Genomic DNA, 6,000 nt, shown 5'->3' on the forward strand with positions numbered 1-6,000 from the left:
CCCGTTATCCCAGCTACTCAGGAGGCTGAGGCAAGAGAATCATGTGAACCCAGGAGGCAGAGGTTGGAGTGAGCCGAGATTGTACCACTGCACTCCAGCCTGGATGACAGAGTAAGACTCCTTTTCAAAACAAACAAACAAACAAAGAAACAAACAGCACAAATCAACCTCTCATAAGAAAGGGCACAGGCTGGGTGATCTGGCAAAAGCCCATCCCTACAAACAAAAAAAGAATTAACTGGGCATGGTAGCACATGCCTGTAGTCCCAGCTACTCGGAAGGCTGAAGTGGGAGGATAACTTGAGCCCAGGAGTTTGAGGCTGCAGTGAGCTGAGATCACACCACTGCACTTAGCCTGGGCAACAGCGCGAGACCCTATTTCAAAAAAAAAAAAAAAAAAAAAAAAGTGGTTGCAGGGCAGATATTATGGAACTCACCAGATCAATAAAAAAACAAATCCAAGGAAAGCCTTGAACTTGCCTAAAGTCTCATAGCTAGCAAGGGAAGAGTAAGGATCAGAATGTACTTGAATGGACATAGCATAACCCAGCCATTCTGAAACTTGGGTTGCAACAACCTTACATGGCACATATGGTAAAATGCAGATTCCTGTCCTTGCCCAGGGAGTCAGCTGTGGTAGGTCTTGCAGGGGACTCAGGAGGCTGCATTTGCAACATACATCCTAGGGGCTTCTAATGTGGGTGATTCACAGACCAGACTCTCATAATCATTAGTCTGACTTTGGGCCACCAATTTTGCCTTGTTTCCATAACTAACCAAAGCCTCCTTCTCATGGCTACATCTAATTTATCCGCTTATTCCTGTCCAGAGGTCCAGGGGCCCCAGGTGTCCAGTGCCACTGGAAACTCTAAGTCGGGAGGTGAAATGCTGACTTAGCCCTGTGCGAGCCAGCTCCTGCCACCTTCTCCAGCCTCATCGTGCACCGTGCTCCCCATTCTATACTTGCTGCAGCTTCCCTGGCTGCTTTTCAGTCTCTGGGATACAGTGACCTCAATAAGCACCTACTGTTTCTGGCATCCAGGACATCCTTTCTTCTGTCTCTTTACCCTCTGAGCTCCTACCCACACTTCAGATCCTAGAGCTTGTCCCTTACTTGGGGAAGATTTTCATTTTCTCCCTGGCAGGAGCTCTACTAGGCCATATAATTAATTTTGTGCAATTTAAGGAATGGCGTCTCTTTCTTAAGACATTTTGGATGCCACATTCCAGAAAATTGTCATAATAAATATTCAAATTTATAATGTCTAAGATGTGACTGGCTCCCCCTAGAGTTATGCAATGTACAGCCTGCCCAATCATATGGGAGAGTCCTGTCTTGGTCAATTTCCATCTCATTGCATCTGTTTGCATTAATAACTTCCCCTTGGGGTACTACTCTCAACTGCAACCTTAGATTTCAGGATTGATTATTGTCTCTTTACCCTTCCAGGGTGTAAATAGGGACTCCGTCTGGCTTTATCTATGTTTGGACCGCCAGGACCAAGAATCGTGCTTGTTCATACGAGTCATTTAGTCAACGCTTGCAAAGCTTTTGCTTCTACATTGTTCTCAAAGTCTTCCTCAAAGAGCTCTTTCCCTCTGTGTCTTTCCTGACCTCCCTGTGCCCCCGGCACCCGAGATGTTCCAGTGGTAACACATATCAGAAAGTATAGCCATTGCCTGTTTTCTTGACCCTATTTTATTTTAACCTACCCATCCCCTGACACACCACTAAACTCTAAGCTCCTTCACAGTGGGGGCCGTGCCGATTTTGTTCATCTTTTGTCTTCCTCTAACTAGCCTGGTACCTGGCAGTTGCTGAACTGGGTGCCGAATGCCTTTAGGGGAGAATGCTGCCAGTCTGCCCCGAGACTGGGAGGTGTGGAGGGCAATGGCTCTGCTTAGAGGCACTTCTTGGGGTGACCCTCACTATAAGGACAGCTCCTGGCTCGCCCCACAGGGCACAGGCCCCTGTTGTGCCAGCGATTACTATAATACAAGCCACTTCTCATTCCAACCTTATTGCCTGATATGAGAATGAATTTAGGACATTGTCGTTCAAAGAATGTCTTTATTCAGTCCCTGCCAGTTTCCTATTCAGTTCCTGCCAATTTCCTACAATACATGGCACCTAACAAGCTTCCAGACCCAGAAACCAGAGGCAAACAGGTGCCCCAGAATGGGTTGAATTTGCAATCCTGGGTAGCCCTTGAACCCACTTTCCCAGCCTTCACAGTCAGATCCCTGCAGAATAATAAGGCCCACAAATCTTTTGTCTGGAAAATTATCTTCCTGTAACACTGGAAGCTGTTACCATGGAAATAAAATAGCCCATTAGCCCAAATCTACCAAAACACGGGAGAGGCCCGGCTGCATTTCCGAGGCCCTTCATTAATATGGAGAAAAGCAGATTAACCTTTAAGAGAATTGACAAGAATGGCCATGACTTGCCGGATTATGATTTTCCTGTTGAGTTTATCTGGGCTAATATCTCAGCCTGAGTGGAAAAGAAAGGAAGACAAGACTCCATTTGGAGATTCAAATGCCTGCCAGGTTTGGCTGGGCCTTGGTGCATTTTTGTCTTTCGGTCTTGGCCACCCTGGACTCCTTCCCTCCTATGGATTCCTGGGGACGCCTCCTCCCTAGACCAGTCCACCGCAGGGAGAGCAATTTTCCTGTCTCCTGTTGAGCAGCTGCTGAGAGAAGCAGAGAACTGCAGAGGGCTCCTACAGCACAGCCAAGATGCCAAACAGAAGCCAGAGACAGATGGAGCTGAACTCAGCCTGTCCTGGTCTGCCTCCTCCTCCCGAAGGGTCCCCAGTGCCAAATCCCAGACATGAAGGCTGCTGGGAGAGGCAGCAAGGACTTGCCTCTTCCTGTGGCTGGGCACAGAGGTTGGTGGCCCCAAGCAGGGATGCTTCATGGTCTCTGCAATACCCAGCAGCACCAGGTGCGCAGCAACCCAGTACCAGGTGGCCGGCAGAGACCTGGGCCTGCACAATTCACTGCTCCCACACCTGGCCAGCAAGAGCTGTCAGCATCTTAACTACTGGCAGGTGGGATGTACCAGTCTCTTGACAGGTATCAAGAGAGACTCCATCCCAGGGAAACTGACGATGCCCATCGGAAGCTGGGGCTGTGCTTGCCAAGAGGGCACAGATTACTGGGATTATTTTTTTCTTCTCTTTTGATACCTTCTCTTTTTGAAGAAAGGTAGGAGAGTGGCTCTCTGAGCATCAGTTATCATTATTAAAGGCTCTGCTGCCTTGGAGACAGTGTTATGTCCTCTTCAGGTGGCTTTCATTGCCTCTAGTTACTGACACTGGGAAACACAAGGCATCTGATCATGTGAGCAGTGGCCTTGTGATCTGAGACATGAGGCGTGGAAAACAAAAGAGGTCACCTATTCATCCTCCCGTTGTTTAACAGCCTTGTGGTAGGGGCTGAGTGGGACTCAGTTTTCTCTGAATAAGCCCCAGAATTCAGCCTTGGCTAACTGCCATCACGAATGAGTCCCAGATCTCAGCAGCTTCATGCAAGAGCAGGCTTACTTCTCGCTCCTGTCTTGGTCCAATCAGGGGGTGGGGCAGCTTTCAGAGGTCTAGATTCTTTCCACCCGGTAGCTTATTGTTCCCAAGGCTTTGGAATGCCTCACTGGATCTTAGCATCTTACTGACCGTTGAGAGAGGAGAGTGGACAGCCTAGAGGAGAGGTTCCCAGGGACAGGCCACTTGCTTTTCTCCCATTGGCTAGGCACATGTCTCTCTCCCAGGGTTAGGGGTTGAGCCAAGGCAGAAGAGGAGACTGTAGCAAGAGTATCTGGACACAAATGCCAGCTGCAGAGCTGAGAACAACAGCTGCCCACCACCCTGAAGTCACAGTAGAGATTCTGAGTATCAGAGTGAAGGTGGCTATTGTGCCATGCAGCATTGCCCAAGGTATGTGAGCAACTCAAATCCTTCAATGTGCTTCACAGAAATTCATTTCCTTGAGCAGATATGTTTGGAAAACAATGAAAAGGACATATTTCCTCCTGGGCATTCACATTGTTTGGTAGCATATGAAGGCTCTGACAAGTCCTGTGTTAAAGAAAATCTATCATTATTTAGAACATTTCCCACAAGTACTTGACCAGGGACATGCCATCATTTTTCTGCTTGAAAATCTAGTAACGTTGCTTAGAATCAATGTTCTAAGGGACACAGATTAAACAGCGGACCTAGTACAATTCTACTTTTTAGAAAATATGTGTATGTTTGGAACACAAGTGCACTGAGGCTCAGAACGAGGATTTGACTTACCCAAGATCAGTTTGTCTTGGGAGGAAGCTGCAGACCTGTATTTGGTCCCAATAGAGTGCTTATTTCCCTACGCCCCTCAAATGAGGTCATGACCCCCAGGAATATAAAACTGGCCAGTATACAAGCTGCAGGTAAGGTAGAGCACGAATACAGCACATATTCTGAGGGAAGGGGTGGGGGCTGATAGTTATTCATTCATTTGGCAAATTATGAATGAACTCTGCCTCAGTTTTCTTACCTGTAAAATGGGGATCATAGAAAGATCATGCATTTAAAGCTTTTAGCCTAGAGCTGGGGACTATGTCTACAAATAGACAAGCCTGGGCTCTCCCCTCATAGAAACTGCAGACCATCAAGGAGACAGATATGAACTAAAATGATCATGAATTGTGTACGCACCAAGCTGAAATTGCTCAAGAGACTTACAGTGACAAGTAGGTAGTGGCTGCCGCGGATGGGATTGTCCCAGGGAAGGTTCTCTGAGGATGTGATGTTTCCACCAACACCTGAATAATAAAGGACACATATTATAACAAAGCCAAAGAAAAGCCCAGTACAAGCATGGCACATAATAGATGCTCAGTAACTACTAATTGAGTGAGTGAATGAACAAATGAATGAAACGTGGATTGGGGTATAATGTAATATTTTGAAATTTTCAGATAAAATACTTTGAAGTAATATCATTTTTATAACCTCAAAACACTGAAGGTGTATTCTCTTTCCACTGCTCTCTCCTGAAAGGGTTGATTCAGTAGGAAAGTTCAAGATGTCTTAGAGTAGGTGATTTCAACCTTGGCCTGATTGGCATTTGGCTGGGCAATGCATCCCGGGCATTGTAGGATGTGGAGCAGCATCCTAGCCTGTACCCGTTAGATGCCAGTAGCCTTCTCCTTACCCCCTAGTTACGACAACTGAAAACATCACAGGTTGGGGGCAAAATCACCCGTAGGTGAGAACCACTGTCCCGTGGTTGGATCTATTCATTTTAAACATGGGAAATATGAACCCTAAAATCCCCAAACTTCCTCTCTTCCTCCTCCTCATGTCTATGGCCTCCCAGAATTTGTGGCCCAATATCACAGGAATGGCCCAAGTCCACATGTCATCATTCAGCGAAGTAGCAGCTTTCCAAGCAGAGTGGTCCCAATGGGCCGTATTTGTGCTTCTCTCTCCTCTTTCCCATGCCCCAGAAAAGCCCAAGTTAATTTCCGGCCATCCCATTACGACCTCTCCAGAGAAGAAAGGAAGTTTCCTGGTTTTGCATTCCAGTAGCATTGCAACCTGAGCTCTTTGTATTTTTTGACATCCTGTTTCTGATTTCCGTGCTGGGCTTAAAGTAGGGAATAAATACTGTTTTTGAAAACTCTGTGCATTCCAGAGAAAATCAGCCAGCAGGCTCTGAAGAAGAGAACGGATGCAGGGACATGCTGGTGGAACGTTCTGTGCTTGCCACTGGATGTAGAAAGAGAAGGAGCCCCAAGGTGAGCTACATGCAGGGAGTTGGGGGAAAAGAATGTATTCAAGCAAGAGGGGAGGGTCCAGAGGACAGGCCACCTGCTCACCTCCCATTGGTTAGGCACATGCAGAGACATTTAAATTTATAATTTCTATTATATATAATAATATAAATTATTTATATTTAAATATATATTATATGTATCAAATATATATATTTAAAAGTAGGATTATACTAGGT

The 6,000-nt window shown here is 46.4% G+C and overlaps 1 long non-coding RNA gene across 1 annotated transcript in view; it reads right to left on the reverse strand.

The window, feature by feature from the left end:
* Positions 1 to 6,000, reverse strand: part of LOC116559514 — a 57,982-nt gene that overhangs the window by 3,236 nt on the left and 48,746 nt on the right. The window contains exon 3 of the long non-coding RNA XR_004272487.1: positions 4,728 to 4,807. This is a non-coding gene — a long non-coding RNA (uncharacterized LOC116559514). The remainder of the gene's footprint in view (positions 1 to 4,727; positions 4,808 to 6,000) is intronic.

Source organism: Sapajus apella, unplaced genomic scaffold (assembly GCF_009761245.1).
Source record: "Sapajus apella isolate SASKATOON/1434 unplaced genomic scaffold, GSC_monkey_1.0 scaffold23, whole genome shotgun sequence".
Taxonomy (NCBI): Eukaryota; Metazoa; Chordata; class Mammalia; order Primates; family Cebidae; genus Sapajus; species Sapajus apella.